Consider the following 16,629-nt stretch of genomic DNA (forward strand, 5'->3'; position numbering starts at 1 on the left):
AAATGGAATAGCATGGATTGGCATAAATGGGGCATGTGGAGTGGGAGAAGGGGTGAGGGCATGGACGGAAAGCTGATCTTTGCTTTGTTGTCTGTTTCAAAGCTTTGACAAAGACACTGAGGCATGCTCGACCCTCGACCCAGCTCGACCCTCCATCCTGCACTGTTTCTAGGCTCACCGTCCATAACTTCCAGAACACCTGGCCAGCCCATCCGGAATGACAATCCAAAATCCCAGGGCAATCCCTCTCAGGTGTGCAGAACTGGGAATTGTCCTGACTCTGCCCTCAGACTTCAGGCTAAGGATAAGCCTTAGGGTCTAATGTTTGAAGTCAGGACCTCACCGGTATGAAGTTTGGAAAAATGAAAAGACAGAAGAGTATACAGTTGGAATTCTCTCAGACATGTGGGGAGGAATCTTTTTAAGGTATCTGGATCTCATCGGCCATCTGGTAAGCTGGTAGGAGACAGCTCTGCCTCTTCTAGTGAAGATCTACAGAGCCCCATGTTAATGGGAAATGGGGAAGCTGGTTGATGGTCTTTGACCCGGAAGTCCCGTCTCCTGCTGGCAATCAATGGGAGAGGAGGAGGCTGAGTCTGTAATACCCACTCACTCCAGAGTCACAGGCTCCTTGGGGGAAAGTGATGTGGTAGGGGAGGTGTCAATTCCAGGGTTGAAAGGGAGAGGGGTCAGGTGGGTCAGAAGCAACATCAAAGGGCTAGTTCCCAGCTGGCACCACCATGCCCAATGTCCAGTCCTTGTATATGGCACTGATAGCCTTTGATTGAGGGACTATCCACCTGAAGTGATAAAATATCCACTTGGTACCATAGGAATGGCCTCAAGCCCTGACTTGGTCACCAATTAGCCATGTAAATGGCCTCAACTATCAGCAGGGAGATGGGTTATTCCCATCATGGGTGCTCTGGCCAGTAAGTAATTCTGTCAGAGGCAGGAAGGAGGAGTGATTTGGATACGACAACTTCCTGCCTAAATTAACTACTCTTCCTGCTTCCAGACTCGCCACTTCTGGGAGGTGAAGGTTCCACCCAATTTTGTCCATAACCATTAGACATTGGAGCAGAGGTAGGCCATTCGGTCCATCAGGTTTGCTCTACTGTTCAGTGAGATTATGGCCAATCTAATAATCCTCCACCAATTTATACAGTCATACAGATGTACAGCACAGACACAAACCCTTCAGTCCAACTCATCCATGCCCACCTAATATCCTAAGCTAATCTAGTCCCATTTGCCAATATTTGGCCCATATCCCTCCAAACCCTTCTTATTCATATACCCATCCTGATGCCCTTGAAATGTTGCAATTGTACCAGCCTCCACCACTTCCTCTGGCAGCTCATTCCATACACGTACCACCCACTTTGTGAAAACGTTGCCCCTTAGGTCTCTTTTATATCTTTCCCCTCTCACCCTAAACCTATGCCCTCTAGTTCTGGACTCCACCACCCCCAGGGAAAAGACGTTATCTATTTATCCTATCCATGACCCTCATAATTTTGTAAACCTCTAAAAGGTCACCCCTCAGCCTCCGACGCTCCAGGGAAAACAGCCCCAGCCTGTAGCTCAAATCCTCCAACCCTGGCAACATCCTTGTAAACGTTTCTAAACCCTTTCAAGTTTCACAACATCCTTCCTATGGGAGGGAGAGTGGAATTGCACACAATATTCCAAAAGTGGCCTAACCAACATCCTGTACAGCTGCAGCATGACCTCCCAATTCCTACACTCTGTGCTCTGACCAGTAAAGGAAAGCATACCAAATGCCTTCTGCACTATCTTATCTACCTGTGACTCCACTTGCAAGGAGCTATGAACCTGCACTCCAAGGTCTCTCTGTTCAGCAACACTCCCCAGGACCTTACCATTAAGTGTATATGTCCTGATTTGCCTTTCCAAAATGCAGCACCTCACATTTATCTAAATTAAACTCCATTTGCCACTTCTCAGCCCATTGGCCCATCTGATCAAGATCCCGTTGTAATCTGAGGTAACCTTCTTCGCTGTCCACCACACCTCCAATTTTCCCAATTACCCTTACGTCTCTTAATGACTAAAAATATGTTTCTCTCAGCCTTAAATATACTTAATGAACCAGCCTGAATGCTAGCAATGGTTAATTTTAAATCTGAAGATGATAGTTTATAACAATCTAAAAGTGGAAACAGATTTCGGGTAAAGTTACAAAGGTATGTATAATTAGGGCACTGATCAGCTATGATCTCAATGAATGACAGAACAGATTCAAGTGGCTAAATGTTTAAATATTTCCAAGAAGTGTCTGGACTAAGAGGTATAATATTGTCATTCAGATCTTTACTGTGTAAATGAAGTTCTATATTTCTGTTCTTCAAAAAGATTAATTGTTTTATGTACTTTTAGCTCTACGTTATTAGAATTTTGACAGGACCTCAAAAATATTCTTCATAAAGTTCAACCAGCAAATGTTCAAAGCAATTTGCATTTTTAAATTTGTTTGTTCCAAGCTGGATTTAGACTTCACACAAAAAAATCAGCTGCAGCTCAACCCAATGGAATAAATGTTAGATTAGCAGCAAACAATTCAGCATTTCCCCCCCATCCTCTGTGCCAACAGCTCTGGAGTAATCACAGCTTCAAATTGCATTTTATGGTAATGTTTTTGATTCTGGGCCCTACTTCAAATGGTGGTCATTTGCATGCCAATTTTCTGTGCCTTCGATAATGGCAAAATTGATAATAAAGCTACTTTGGATGGCCTTTGATGCCAGATTTGCGATGTTTTTGATTTTAATTTGATTCAGGAAATTGGTTGCTATCTGCGGATTAAATGACACTAATTTAGTGAATTGTGAACTAGCAATGCAGAAGGAGGCCATTCGGTCCTCTGTGTACATGGATTGCAATCGTTCAACTAAGAATGTAAGAACTCGGAACTCGGAAGGAGTTGCCAATTCAGCTCCACCCCCCCCAAGACTTGCTCCCCCATTTAATACAATCATGACTGATCACATCTTGGCCTCAACTGCACTTTCCTGCCCACTCTCCATAACCCTTCAACCTGTTACAAAACAAAAATATATCTGTATATTAAAGTGTTATATTTCAAAATTAAGGATTTTCCGTCATAGGCAGATAAGTCAAATGATTTTTTAAACCCTTATGATACTGACAACAAGTCAATTCATCTCTTTGGTGTTCACTTCTTCACTGGATTATATTGATGCACTTGCAGCTGAGGAATACAGGTCCAGAAAATTTAAGTTTATTGTTTGAAAATGAAAGAAAACATGAAGTTAAGTTTGAATTCTAAAATAGATATGTCAGTTGTAATAACTAATGAAAAGGAAGATCAATAATAATTTAGAGAAAACAAGGAGGGAAAAATGATTCAAAGTTGGGAGCTGTAGTTGTCAAGTATCTTTATTATAGGAAATATTTCACTTACTACCATGATAGAGTCATAGAATCTCTACAGTGTAGAAGAAGGCTATTCAGCCCATTGAATGCACAACAAACCTCCAAACAGCATCCCATGCAGACCCATCACATCCTGGTAACCCTGAATTTTCTCACTGTGCTGAATTATAGCTTTGCTATAAAAACTTGTGCTTTCTTCTAACACTTTCGATAATTACTTTCACAGTTAAAAAGGTGCTTTTCTCCAAGAGACGTAATTCCAAGGATTGTAATCTGAGACAAAAACAGAATTTGCTGGAAAATCTCAGCAGGTCTGGCAGCATCTATGGAGGAAAAAACCAGAGTTAACGTTTCAGATCCAGTGACCCGAACTCTCAGTTCTGAAGAAGGGTCACTGAACCTCCAATTTCTCTCGCTATAGATGCTGCCAGACCTGTTGAATTTTTCCACCAATTTCTGTTTGGGGTTCTGATTTCCATTGTCTGCAGTTCTTTTGGTTTTAATTAAAATCTGGCTATTTTACACAAGCTGTGTATGAGAAAGCAAACAACAAGGAAGGAAATTACCCTTTTAATTTCCAGAACTTGTCAGAGACTAGTCAGGTCCCCCTCAGATTTCAGAAGGTGTAAATTGCCAAACTCTTGCGATGCGATTAAGACTGACATCACATTTCTTTACTTCAAGATTAATTATACAAGCAGAAATATAAAGCAATAAATTAGCACAATGCAGCTTGATGTACCACATATAATAACAAATGGTTAAAGTCCCATTTCAATAACTTAATGGAAACATTACTTGGACAATGGACAGTGTAGAGTCAATGATTTGTTTCATTCAATACCTCCATTTCAAATGGTTCTATGGTGGTACTGCAGCAGATACATTGGCTGCTGCATATTCACTGCATTTTCTTATATTAATGGTCTGGGCTTGTGAAAGATCTTTAAAATTAGTCTTACTTCCAACTAAAATTCTAAGGAAGGTGATTTACTTGCTTTTTTTTGCTGGCTCTCTCTGTATTTGATTTGATTTATTAGAGTCACATATGTACCTAAGTACAGTGAAAAGCTTTGTTTGCGAGCAGTACAGGCAGATCATGGCAAGCAAAGACACACAGATCATAAGGTGCTTAGACACAGTGAGGCGTACAGATTTTACTGCACAGGAGGTGCGTGAAGCAAGATCAACGTTAATAAGATCAACATTATTTGAAGTTAAAGAGTCCATTTATCAACCTAATAACAGTGGGGAAGAAGCTGTTCATGTACTTACTGGTGTGTGCATGTGTTCAAGCTTCTGTATCTTCTGCCATATTAAAGAGGTTAGAAAAGAGCATTGTGGGAGGGATCTTTGATGATGTTGGCAGCCTTTCTGCGACAATGAGAAGTGTAGCTGGAGTCCATGGATGGGAGGTTGGCTTCTGTGATGGTCTGGGCTGTGCTCACAACCTTCTGTAGCTTCTTACAGTCCTGTGCAAAGCAGTTGTCATTTATGCAGCGTCACCTGATGAAGGAGCAGCACTCTTAAAGCTTGTGATTTCAAATAAACTTGTTGGACTATAACCTGGTGTCGTGTGACTTCTGACTTTGTCCAACCCAGTCCAACACCAGCACCTCCACATCCATGAGAAAGGATTTCTCTTGTTTCTTTGGCACTGCCACTCACTCTGCAAGCCTGCTGAAGAACACTGATAACCTCAACAGGAACGTGGGCTAGGAGATGTTCATGGATGAAGGTACATGAAGCTGGACTAACTTGTCCAATAGATTGCATGTGGGCTTCTAAAGAAACCAGTTCAATCCTCACATCCATGCTGATCTCAATACCAGTTCATTCATACTCACTGATAGTGACCCTTAGCCAGATCTCTCCGTGATATGGACGTGTTTAAAATTGGGAAAGTGAATCATAATAAGTTAATCTTTTAAAAAGCTGCCAAACAATCATTTCTTGCAGCCATCATTCAAGCTAACCTGGGATAAGAGAGGTTCACAATAAGAGAAGATCCGACAGAACTGAATGTGAAAGGGGTTAAAGTGACCTCTCATTTCAGGGGAAACTGGAGAGTGAAGGATATGGTGTTAGGGATGATTAGGGTTGGAGTAAGTGGCGTGTTTAAATGCTGTAAATGCAGTCACACTGTCTATTACAGTCTCCCCTTTGGATCAAATTGACCGTTGCATTACAGAGCTGGACACTATTGGGAGGTGGGTCAGTCAGTAGGGTCACACACTTTTCTCAAGTCAGGAAGGGCAGCTTCCTCTCTGCACTTGCTAATGACCGACCATCAAGGCAGCATTTGGTCTGGGACCAGATATGGCGATAGACTGCAAGCGACCTCTCCGAAGAAATGGAGAGAGAAATCACTGCGAAGTAAATACCACAACAGCATAGTTTGGCTGCATAGCTTCATTTCCATTTCAGTTCCTGTGCCAGGAAGAAGCCAGCAGATGGTCACCACAGCTGTGAGGAGAGACAAGGAGCTGGAGGTAGTGATATCAGAGTGGCAGTATGGTGGATATGAGTTAAATTATCCATGGCCTTGATCATCCCTATTAACATTGATGAAAAGCTTCACATTTCCTACACATCAATTCGAGCCTTGGTTTGAAAAGTCAATAATTATACAATGCATTCACTGTTAATGTGCCATTCGTTTCATTTTTAGTCCAAAATTATATATTTAGGTACCAACCAGTGAATAATTACCATTTTAAACAGGCTTTTGAATATGCATTAGTGGAAGGAACATTCAAAGGGTCACACTAAATGCCTCCGTAATACTGTATCCGAATCCCTTGGTTCAGAAAGATGTGAATAGTGTGAATCCATAATGGAATAAAAAGCTTTAGTTTTCAATGCAACAATGAATTAGAAATAGAAGAATGCCATCAAAACCTAAATGGGGAGACACAAGAAGAGTTGAGCATCTGAATATATATTGGCTTTATTGTTTCACAAACGCTCATGGATCTTTTTAAAGGGACCATCATTCTTAGTCAATGCTGTGAACAGCCAATGGCTTTGTGGAGTATGAGGTATTTAAAAGCAGGGCCTACAATAGATTGCTATGTCACTGAACCTACCTTCAGATAGAAATTAATACAGGACTTAAAGTTATTTCTTATATTGGAATTTGACATGAATAGTCTGCAAGAGCTATTGGAAATCATGTGGCAACAGAGTCTACTTGATATACCATCCTACAGGAAGGATTTATGGCAAAATTACTGTCTCAGAATTGGTGGCAGCCCACTCTGAAGGCACTTAGGATCCCTGCACAATGGGCATCAATCTGCAAAACAGCATTATTTTGCTCTGAAACCATCTGAGCACTTATATGTTCCATTTTGATTGATGGAGCCTTCAATGGTTCTCATCTGTAACGCTCCAGACTCCTGAGAAATCATCCAGGAATAAAGGTCACGTGCCATCGCTGACTGATGTCTCTTTTCTATCATAAAAGTGATAAGGTTGGTTCTACCTCAAACTTTGTATGTTTATCAAACTGTAGCTTAGTTCAACTTGACAAATGTGTCCTGCAAGAATCTGACTGTACGAAAGGATTTGTGACTCACCCAGCCAGCCATCTTACTTCTTAAGTAAGTCACAAAGTCAGCAGCAGCATGTCAGCAGAGCTCATCAAACCCAAGTTTTATTGTGAGGGGAACTGAATGCAAGAGTAGGGAGGTTTCGCTTTAGGTATATAGGGACTGGTGGCTTATGTCCAGTCCTGGTCACCGTAATTACAGAAGGATGTTAATGCACTGGAAACAATTCAGAGCATGTTAACTGGATTAATACCTGAAAAGAGCAGATTATGAGGAAAGGATGGACAGGCTGGGCCTGTATCCTCTGGATCTTAGAAGAATCAGAGATTACTTCATTTAAATATATAAGAGGCTGAGGGGACTTCATTGGTGGATGTGGAAAGGATGTTTCTTCTTCTGGGAGAATCTAGACCTAGGGGTCAAAGTTTAAAAATAAAGGGGAACCCATTAAAGACCAAGATGAAGGAATATTGTTTCTCTCAGACAGTTGTGAGAATTTCAGAATTCCCTTCCTCAACAGGCAGTGGATGCAGAATCTTTAAATAGCTTAAGGCGTGGGTAGACAGATCACTGATTACCAAGGAGATAAAAGATTATCAAGGCATATGCAGGAATGGAGGGTTGAGGTTAAAATCAGGTCAAACAGGATCTTACTGAATTAAAGAGATGGCCTGAAAAGCCGAGGGGTCTATTGCTGTTCCTTTTAACATGTTGATAACGCAGATCAGTCATTTGCTCTACAGTGCTGCAGGCATCAAAAATATATGCTCTTTAATGTACTCAAATTGGTGTGATCTGCTCAGTAAGTCTGTCTCCTCAGAAGTTTCCTGAGGAAATTCATCTTCAGACCTATGGAATTTGTCACTAATCTCCTGTCCAATTCAAGCAGCGTTATGTGTTAACCCCCAATGGGATTCTCATCCTTCCAACAGGTATCACAACTGAAAGTCGGCGAGACTACAGGAATGTTTGTAAGCTGAGTGCTATCTTCCACAATAAAAACAGAAAGTTATGGAGAATGTCAACAAGTCGGGCAGCAAAAAACAAGAGTTTCTCTGAGTTTCATGGACAGAGAAAGAGAGATAAAATTTCGAGTCTGGTATGACACCCCTTCAGAATGCAAGAGTCATACCCGACTTGAAATGTTAATTCTGTTTCTCTCTCCATGGATGCTGCCAGACTTGCTGAGTTTCTTCAGCACTTTTTGTCTTCCTTTCAGGTCTCCAGCCTCAGGAAGTATTTTGCTTTTCTTTGCAATATTCAGTGGTTTGCTGTTTGATTCTGGGTGTCTCGTGTCTGCTCTGAGTATGAGATTAGTTAAAGGTGCAGTTACTGAGAAAGTGGAGACCAACTGTCTGTCAGAAGCTTGAAGGAACAGACAGTTCAAAGTGTTGAGTAAAACTTCTCTTGATCGTGCATACCATCTCTGCATATTTCCAAAGGTATGAGTCTCAATCTGAGGGCTGGAATAAATAAGGAGGACATGTATATAGCTGAAAAATGTTCAATGCAGTTGGAAAAGTGCACAACATTCGATTGAAGACCAGTAATTGAAACCAACAGTTGCTTAGCTTTAAGAAGCACTTCAAATTAGGGGCCTGCAAGGTTTACAAACCTGATTTTACACTGCTGTCCAGAAGGTCCAAACCCATCAGTGGATCCTTCCAAAGTCATGAATCACAGCATCCATACAGTGTGGAAACTGGCCATTTGGCCCAACAAGTCCACACCAACCCTCTGAACAGTAGCCCACCCAGAATCACTCCCTCAACCCTATCACTCCCCCTGACTAATCCACCTAGCCTACACATCTCTGAACATTCTGGGCAATTTAGCGTGGCCAATTCACCTAGCGTGGTCATCTTTGGACTGTGGGAGGAAACCCACGCAATAAAGGGAGATTGTGCAAACTCCACACAGACAATCGCCCGAGGCTGGAATCAAACCTGGGTCCCTGGTGCTGTGAGGCAGCAGTGCTAACCATTGAGCCACCGTGCTGCCCAAGAGTTGCTGGTAACCGCAGAAAAACTAACCATCTCTGCCATATTATAGGAAGGATGTGAATGCATTGAAGAGAGTGCAGAAGTGATTTACAAGAGAGGTTCCAGGAATGAGAAACTTTGATAGTGGGGATAGACTGAGCAAGTCAGGACTGTTCTCTTTGGAGAGAAGAAGGTTGACAAGAGATTTGACACGGCCTTCAAATCTATGTGCAAGCTGGATCAAGTCAATAGAGGGAAACTGGTCCCACTTGGAGAAGAAAAAGAGAATTTAAGATTTAAAGTGAAATGCGAAAAAGGCAGGGTGATGTAAAAACAGCAGCTAGATGGCTGGCTCACTTGTGGTGCAGTGTGATGCCAACAGAGTGGGTCCAATTCACATACTGGTTGAGTTTATCACGAAGGACCCTTCTTCTCAACCTTTCCCCTCACCTGAGGTATTGTGACCCTGAGGTTAAACCACCCACCAGTCATCCTTCTCCAGAGAGACGGAGTGAATCTCCAGCAGTTCTGGTCACTGCACTACAGGAAGGATGTGGAAGCTTTGGAAAGAGTTCAAAGGAGATTTACTAGGATTTTGCCTGGTATGGAGGGAAAGTCTTAGAAGGGAAGGCTGAGGTACCTTACAGCTGTTTTCTTTAGAGAGAAGAATGTTGAGAGGTGACTTAATTGAGACAGATAAGGTCACCAGAGGGTTATATAGGGTGGAAAGTGAGAGCCTTTTTCCTCAGATAGTGATGGATAACATGAGGGGACATAGTTTTACATTGAGGGGTGATAGATTAGGACAGATGTCAGAGGTAGTTTCTTTACTCAGAGAGTAGTCGTGTGGAACACACTGCCTGCATCAGTAGTAGATTCGCCAAGTTTAAGGGCATTTAAATGGTCATTGGATAGGCATAGGGATGATAATGGAATAGTGTAGGCTTCAGATGAGTTCCACAAGTCAGTGCAACATAGAGGGCCAAAGGGCCTGTACTGTGCTGTAATGTTCCTATGTTCTATGTTCTATGTTCACTACAGTGAATTTCCCTTGATTTAGACACACTGCCTGGGAAGGTGGTGGAGGCAGGTTCAATTGAGCCATTCAAGAGGGCACTGGATGATTATTTGGATAGAAATGGTATGCAGGAGTATAAGGAAAAGAGAGGAAATTTGCATTGTCTATAAAACTGGTGCAGGCATGATTGGCTGAATAGCTTCCTGCTGTACAATATCCCCGTTCTGTTATTCTGTAACTTCTAATTTCCACTTTCTTCAGCAAGAGTTCGCATTTCCCATACGACTGTCTTTGTGTAGGTAGAACACCCATTTTGTGGATAAGGGAGACCCACTAGGAAGGCATTTTGCCTTTTGTCATCGGGACAAACTGAAATCGCCAAATTTCAAGTGATCAGAACTAAATACCACAGGGGACATTGGCTAATGACTGGTTGGAAGTTGTTTCGCCAGGGCTGATGATGAACTATAATCTCCCTTAATCTGCTGGGTAACCCAAAAAAAGGCACAAGCAGGAAATATATTTCTTTGGTTTGCAGAGATCAAGACCCTCATAGAGTTCTGTCCTTTCCCACCCTGCTATCCCTGTGCCTGCCCCCCCCACCCCCCCCCCCCCACCCCAGCCTTTGAGCCTGACCCTCATCTCCCTCATGACCAAGTTGAGGTGATAACCTAGACCGATTAATCCAGAAACTCAGTTAATGTTCTAGGGACGAGTTCAAATCCTACTATAGCACTTGGTGGAATTTGAATTCAATGTTTTTAAATCTGAAATTGAGATGCTACTGATGACCATGAAAACCAAATTCAGAAAGATTCATCTACTTCAGGGAAGGAAATCTGCTGTCCTCACCTGGTCTGGTCTACACGTGACTCCAGACCCACAGCAATGTGGTTGACTCTCAATTGCCCTCTGAAAGGACTGAACAAGCCATTCAGTTGTCTCAAAGAAATGAACCTAGATGGATCACCTGGCATTGACCTAGGCACTGGAAAAGACAACAGCAGAAACAACTCTGTCGACCCTACATACCTTTCCTTACTGACATCTGGGGATTGGTGCCAATTGGAACAGCTGCCTCACAGACCAATCAGACAACAGCCTGACATAGTCATACTCACATAATCGTACCTTACAGACAATGTCCCAGACACCACCACCATCCCTGGATATGTCCCGTTCCACCGGCAGCACAGACCCAGCAGAAGTGGTGGCACACTGGGATACAGTTGGGAGGGAATTACACTGGGGATACTCAACATTGACTCTGGGCCCTGTGAAGTCTCATAGCTTCAGGTTAAACATGGGCAAGGAAACCTCCTGCTGATTAACAGTCACCGTCCTCCCTCAGCTGATGAATCAATACTCCTCCATGTTGAACAACACTTGGAGGGAGCACTGAGGATGGCATGGATGCAAAATGTACTCTGGGGGGGGGTTTCAATGTTCACCACCAAACGTGGCTTGGCAGTAGTAGTACTGATTGGGTTTGTTGGGTCGTAAAGGACATTGCTGCTAGACTGGGGCTGCAGCAGGTGGTGATGGAATCAACAAGACGGACAAACATATTTTACCTCATCCTTACCAATCTACCAGCTGCAGCTGCATCTGTCCATGACAATATCAGTAAGAGTGACCACCGCACAGTCCTTGGGGAGACAAAGTCCCACCTTCACACTGAGAATACCCTCCATTGTGTTGTGTGGCACTATCACCATGCTAAATGGGACAGACTTCGAACAGATCGAGCAACACAGCAGAACAATGTGGGCCATCAACAGCAGCAGAATTGTACTCCAGCACAATCTGTAACCTCATAGCTCAGCATATTCCCCACTCAACCATTACTATCAAACCTGGGATCAACCCTGGCTCAATGGAGAGTGCAGGAGGGCATGCCAGGAGCAGCACCAGGCAAACCTGAAGATGAGGTGTCAACTTGGTGAACAGGACTACTTGCATACCAAACAGCATAAGCAGCAAGTGATAGACTGCGCTAAGCAATCCCACAATCAACGGATCAGATCTAAACTGCAGTCCTTCCACATCCAGTCATGAATGGTGGTGGACAATTAAACAACTCACTGGAGGAGGAGGCTCCACAAATATCCCCACCTTTAATTATAGAAAAGTCCAGCAAATCAGTGCAAAAGATAAGGCTGAAGCAGTCACAGCAATCTTCAGCCAGAAGTCCCGAGTGGATGATCCAATCTGGCCTCCTCCTGTGTCCCCACCATCACTGATACCAATCTTCAGTCAATTTGATTCTCTCCACATGATATCAAGAAATGTTTAGAGACACTTAATACTGGAAAGGCGACAGGCCCTGACAACATTCCTGATGATGTGCTCCAGAACCTGCCGTTCCCCTAGCCAAGCTCTTCTGGTATAGTTCCAACCCTAACATCCACCCGACAATGAGGAAAATTGCCTGAATATTTCTTGTAAATGAAAGCTACTCTTGATCATCAGTAAGGTGATGGAAGGTGTCATCAACAATGCTATCAAGCAGCACCTGCCCAGCAATAACCTGCTCAGTGATGCCCAGTTTGGGTCCCACCAGGGACACTCGGCTCCTGACCTCATTACAGCCTTGGTTCAAACATGGACAAAAGAGCTGAATTCCAGAGGGCAGGTGAGAGTGACAGCCCTGAACATAAAGGCTGCATTTGACCAAGTGTGGCATCACGGAGCTCAGCAAAACTGGACTCAGTGGGTGTCAGGGGGCAAACTCTCCACTGGCTGGAATCATTACTGGCGCACGGGAGGCTGGTTGTAGTGGTTGGAGGTCAGTCATCTCAGCTCCAGAACATTTCTGCAGGAGTTCCTCAGGGCAGTGTCCTGTACCCAACCATATTCAGCTGCTTCATCAATGACCTTCCCTCCATCATAAGGTCAGAAGAGGGAACGTTTACTGATGATTCCATAACATTCAGCACCATTCGTGACTCCTCAGATACTGAAGCAGCCCATGTTCAAATTTAACAAGATTTGGACAATAGCCAGGCTTGAGCTGACAAGTGGCATGTAACACTCATACCACAGAATTGCCAGGCCATGGCCATCACCAATAACAGACAATCTAACCATCACCCCTTGACATTCAACAGTGTTACCATCATTGAGTCCCCCACTATCATTAGCCTGGGTATTACTATTGACCAGAAACTCAACTGGACTCACCACATAAACACAATGGCTACAAGAGCAGGTCAGAAGCTCAGAATACTGTGGCAAGTAACTTGCCTCCTGACTTCCCAAAGTCTGTCCGTCATCTACAAGGCATGAGTCAGGAATCTGATGGAACACTCCTCACTTGCCTGGATGAGCGCAGGCCCAACAACACTCAAGAAGCTTGACATCATCCAAGACAAAGCAGCCCGCTTGATTGGCACTGCATCCACAAGCATCCACTCCCGCCACCACCAACACTCAGTAACAGCAGTGGGTACACTCTGCAAGCTGTGCTGCAGACATTCACCCAAGATCCTTAGACAGCACCTTCCAAACACACAACCATTTTCATGCAGAAGGACAAAGGCAGCAGATACATGGGAACATCATCACCTTCAAGTTCCCCTCCCAACTACTCACCATTCTGACTTGGAAACATATCACCGTTCCTTCACTGTCGCTGGGTCAAAATCCTGGAATTCCCTTCCAAATGGCATTGTGGGTTATCCCACAGCAGATGGATTGCAGCACTTCAGGAAGGCAGCTCACCACCGCCTTCTCAAGGGCAACTGGGGATGGGCAATAAATACTGGCCCAGCCAGTGATGCACACATCCTATGAACGAATAAAGAAATGATGCAGCTAGATATCTTACAGCACTCAGGGTATTTTTCAGCACTCAGGGTATCTTACAGCACTGCATTTGACAACTTCAGAATGTGAACACCCTCCTCCATGGTTATTACCTTCCCCCTACTCCTGTTTTCTCTGGGTTGCTCCCAGCACAACTAACCCATTTTCAACTATTCCTACTTCTTATACCTCTCTCAGCTTATCACCAGCATTCCCTTTGCTTTCTTGTCACTCTTCTCTCCCTGTTTTTGTGTTCCTGACACCACCTCCATGTACTGTATTTATACACCACCTCCCCCACCGTCTTCAGTGTAAATAAAATCCTTTCCTGACTGTTTTCAGTCCCAACAAAGGGTCATTGGACTTGAAACATTAACTATGTTTCTCTCGACAGATGCTGCCGGACCTGCTGGGTTTCTCCAGCACTTTGTTTCAGTTTCAGGTTTCCAGTATCTGCCATTCTTTGGTTTTATTTTAGTGTCAGGTTAGCCAGTTCAACTGTGTGATGCCAATGATACCGTCACTTCAGCTGTTTCCGATGGACATAGGGATCTCTGCATGAGGCCCCTTTTCAAATCTCCACTGGGAACGACAGGCAGCACTGCACAGACCCACAGGACACGACAGAGCTTCTTCAGTTTGGTCTGTATCTTTAGAGTTCAAGTGCACTAACAGAAGCTGCAGCTCATTAGCTTAACCAATCTCCACATAATAATTAGTGCTTCTCTGTAATATTTCTTAAAAAAAAGGATAACACTTTACTTCAGTTCCATGGAAGCTCAATCATTGACACATCCTAGTTTGAGGGGATTTAACATCTTCCACTGATCTACTTATTACTTTTATTTTCTTCCCAACGCATTAGTCCATACCTTGTCCCTTTTCAACCCAATCGCTTTAATTAATTTTCATGTCATTGTAGAGAGGTGGACCTCACAGAATATGGGTTCCCTGATTGGGGCTGTTAATCTGGTCCAGTTAGGGAGCTCTGGCTGACAGATATAAACAGGAGTGTCAGATCTGCTGACACTCTGAGAGCTGGCTCTGAGGGAGCTGGATCAGTGTCAAGGATCCTCCACGCATAAACAAAGGATGACTTGGTGACAGGATTCCAGCCTTTGTGGAGTTATTTCAGCCAGTTATTTCCATTCTGAATTTTTAATCTATTTTTATTGTGAACCGAATTAAATTAGGGGACTATTTCTGCAAGCACTTTCTAGTCGAGGTCACGTACTTGTCTTGCTTCATTACTTAGAAGCACAGCATCATTGCTGCTGCACCCATGACCTGTGATTAAGGAACCTTCCTGTGAGCATCAAACACACCCATCCCACTGACTATGGCCTTGCTGCTATACTAGTTTGAGGATGTTTGATCTCAGAAACTAAGTAGATTCAGGATGGGAGACTTTGTTAGAATAGCAGGAAGCATAAGGGCTGCGTAGGCCAGTGGTAACATTCTCATCTCTGACTCAGATATTCTGGGTTCAAGTCCCACCTACCTTGGACATATATCTAAACATTATGACTTTTTCTTTAAAAGGAAAACTCTTACATTTTGACCACAGAGTGTGCAAAACAGAAGCAGACAATTCAGCCCCTCAAGCTGCATGGCTGATCTGTTTTTGCGTTTTGAATTCTACGCTCCCATCTCCTCCCAAAAGCATTTGAATCTCCCGCATACCAAGAATCCGTCCATTATAATAAAATCAAAGAATGGCAGATGCTGGAAATCTAAAATGAAAACAGAAATTGTGAGAGAATCTCAGCAGCATCAGTAGAGGGAAAGCCGAATTTGGTTTAGAGTCCAGCGGCCCTTCTTCAGAAGGTCACTGGACTCAGAACGCCAATCAAGAATCTATCCAACAGTCTTTGACATTGCCCCCTCCAGAACCTGAGATAGCTCCAACATCACACAAGCGTCTGAGGGAGGAACAAATTGCCATATCCCCCTCCTGAAAGATTGGCTCTTAATTTTAAAACAGTGCCCTCCCCCCCCACCCCATACAGTTTCGGACTGACCCATGAGGGGAAACGTTTTTTTTCAGCAGTCACATTGTCCAGACCCAATTGAATTTCATGCATTTCAACCAAGTCGCCCTCTCAGTTTTCTAAACTCCAGTGGAAACAAGCCTTACCTGTCCAAACGTTCCTCATCAGAAGACACATTCCTTCCAGGTATCAGTGCAATGAATGTGCTCTGACCTGCCTCCAATGCATTTCCATCCTTATCCTTCCTGCAGTAAAGAGAACCAAACTGCACACAGTGTTGAAGGCGTGGGTCTCCCCAGTGCCCTTTATAACTGAAGCATATTGTCCTTACTTTCAGATACCTCTCATAATAAAGAATAGGATTCCTCAAACTTTCTGGATTACTTGCTGTGGCTGTCGACCTTCGAATAGTTAGTCTCCCATCGTTACGGCTTTATAAGTAATCCAACCCTGTCCAGGGTTCTGCCTCTCTCTCGGATGTTTACTCTGATTGTGAGGAGGCTGGGAGGATGTACCTAGTCATGATAAACTCCCAAAGAACTGCGGATGCTGGAAATCAGAAACAATCACAGAAATTGCTGGAAAAGCTCAGTGGGTCTGGCAGTATCTGTGGAGAGAAATCAGAGTTAATGTTTCAGCTCCAGGGACCCTTCCTCAGAGCTAGGAAAACTTATGCAGAAAATAGGGTGAGAGGAGAGAGTAGGAAGTAAATGATAGGTTGAGATAAGCCCAAAGAAACACACAGCTTATTGTTTACCACAAATTAGTACCTATTCATTCTCCAAGGCTGATTGTTATCCAATCTTTTGTCTGTCCAACTGTTCTTCTCTCCCTTTGGGCTGTACCTCCACCTATCA

The sequence above is a fragment of the Chiloscyllium punctatum genome, chromosome 3 (assembly GCF_047496795.1).
Source record: "Chiloscyllium punctatum isolate Juve2018m chromosome 3, sChiPun1.3, whole genome shotgun sequence".
NCBI classification, from domain to species: Eukaryota; Metazoa; Chordata; class Chondrichthyes; order Orectolobiformes; family Hemiscylliidae; genus Chiloscyllium; species Chiloscyllium punctatum.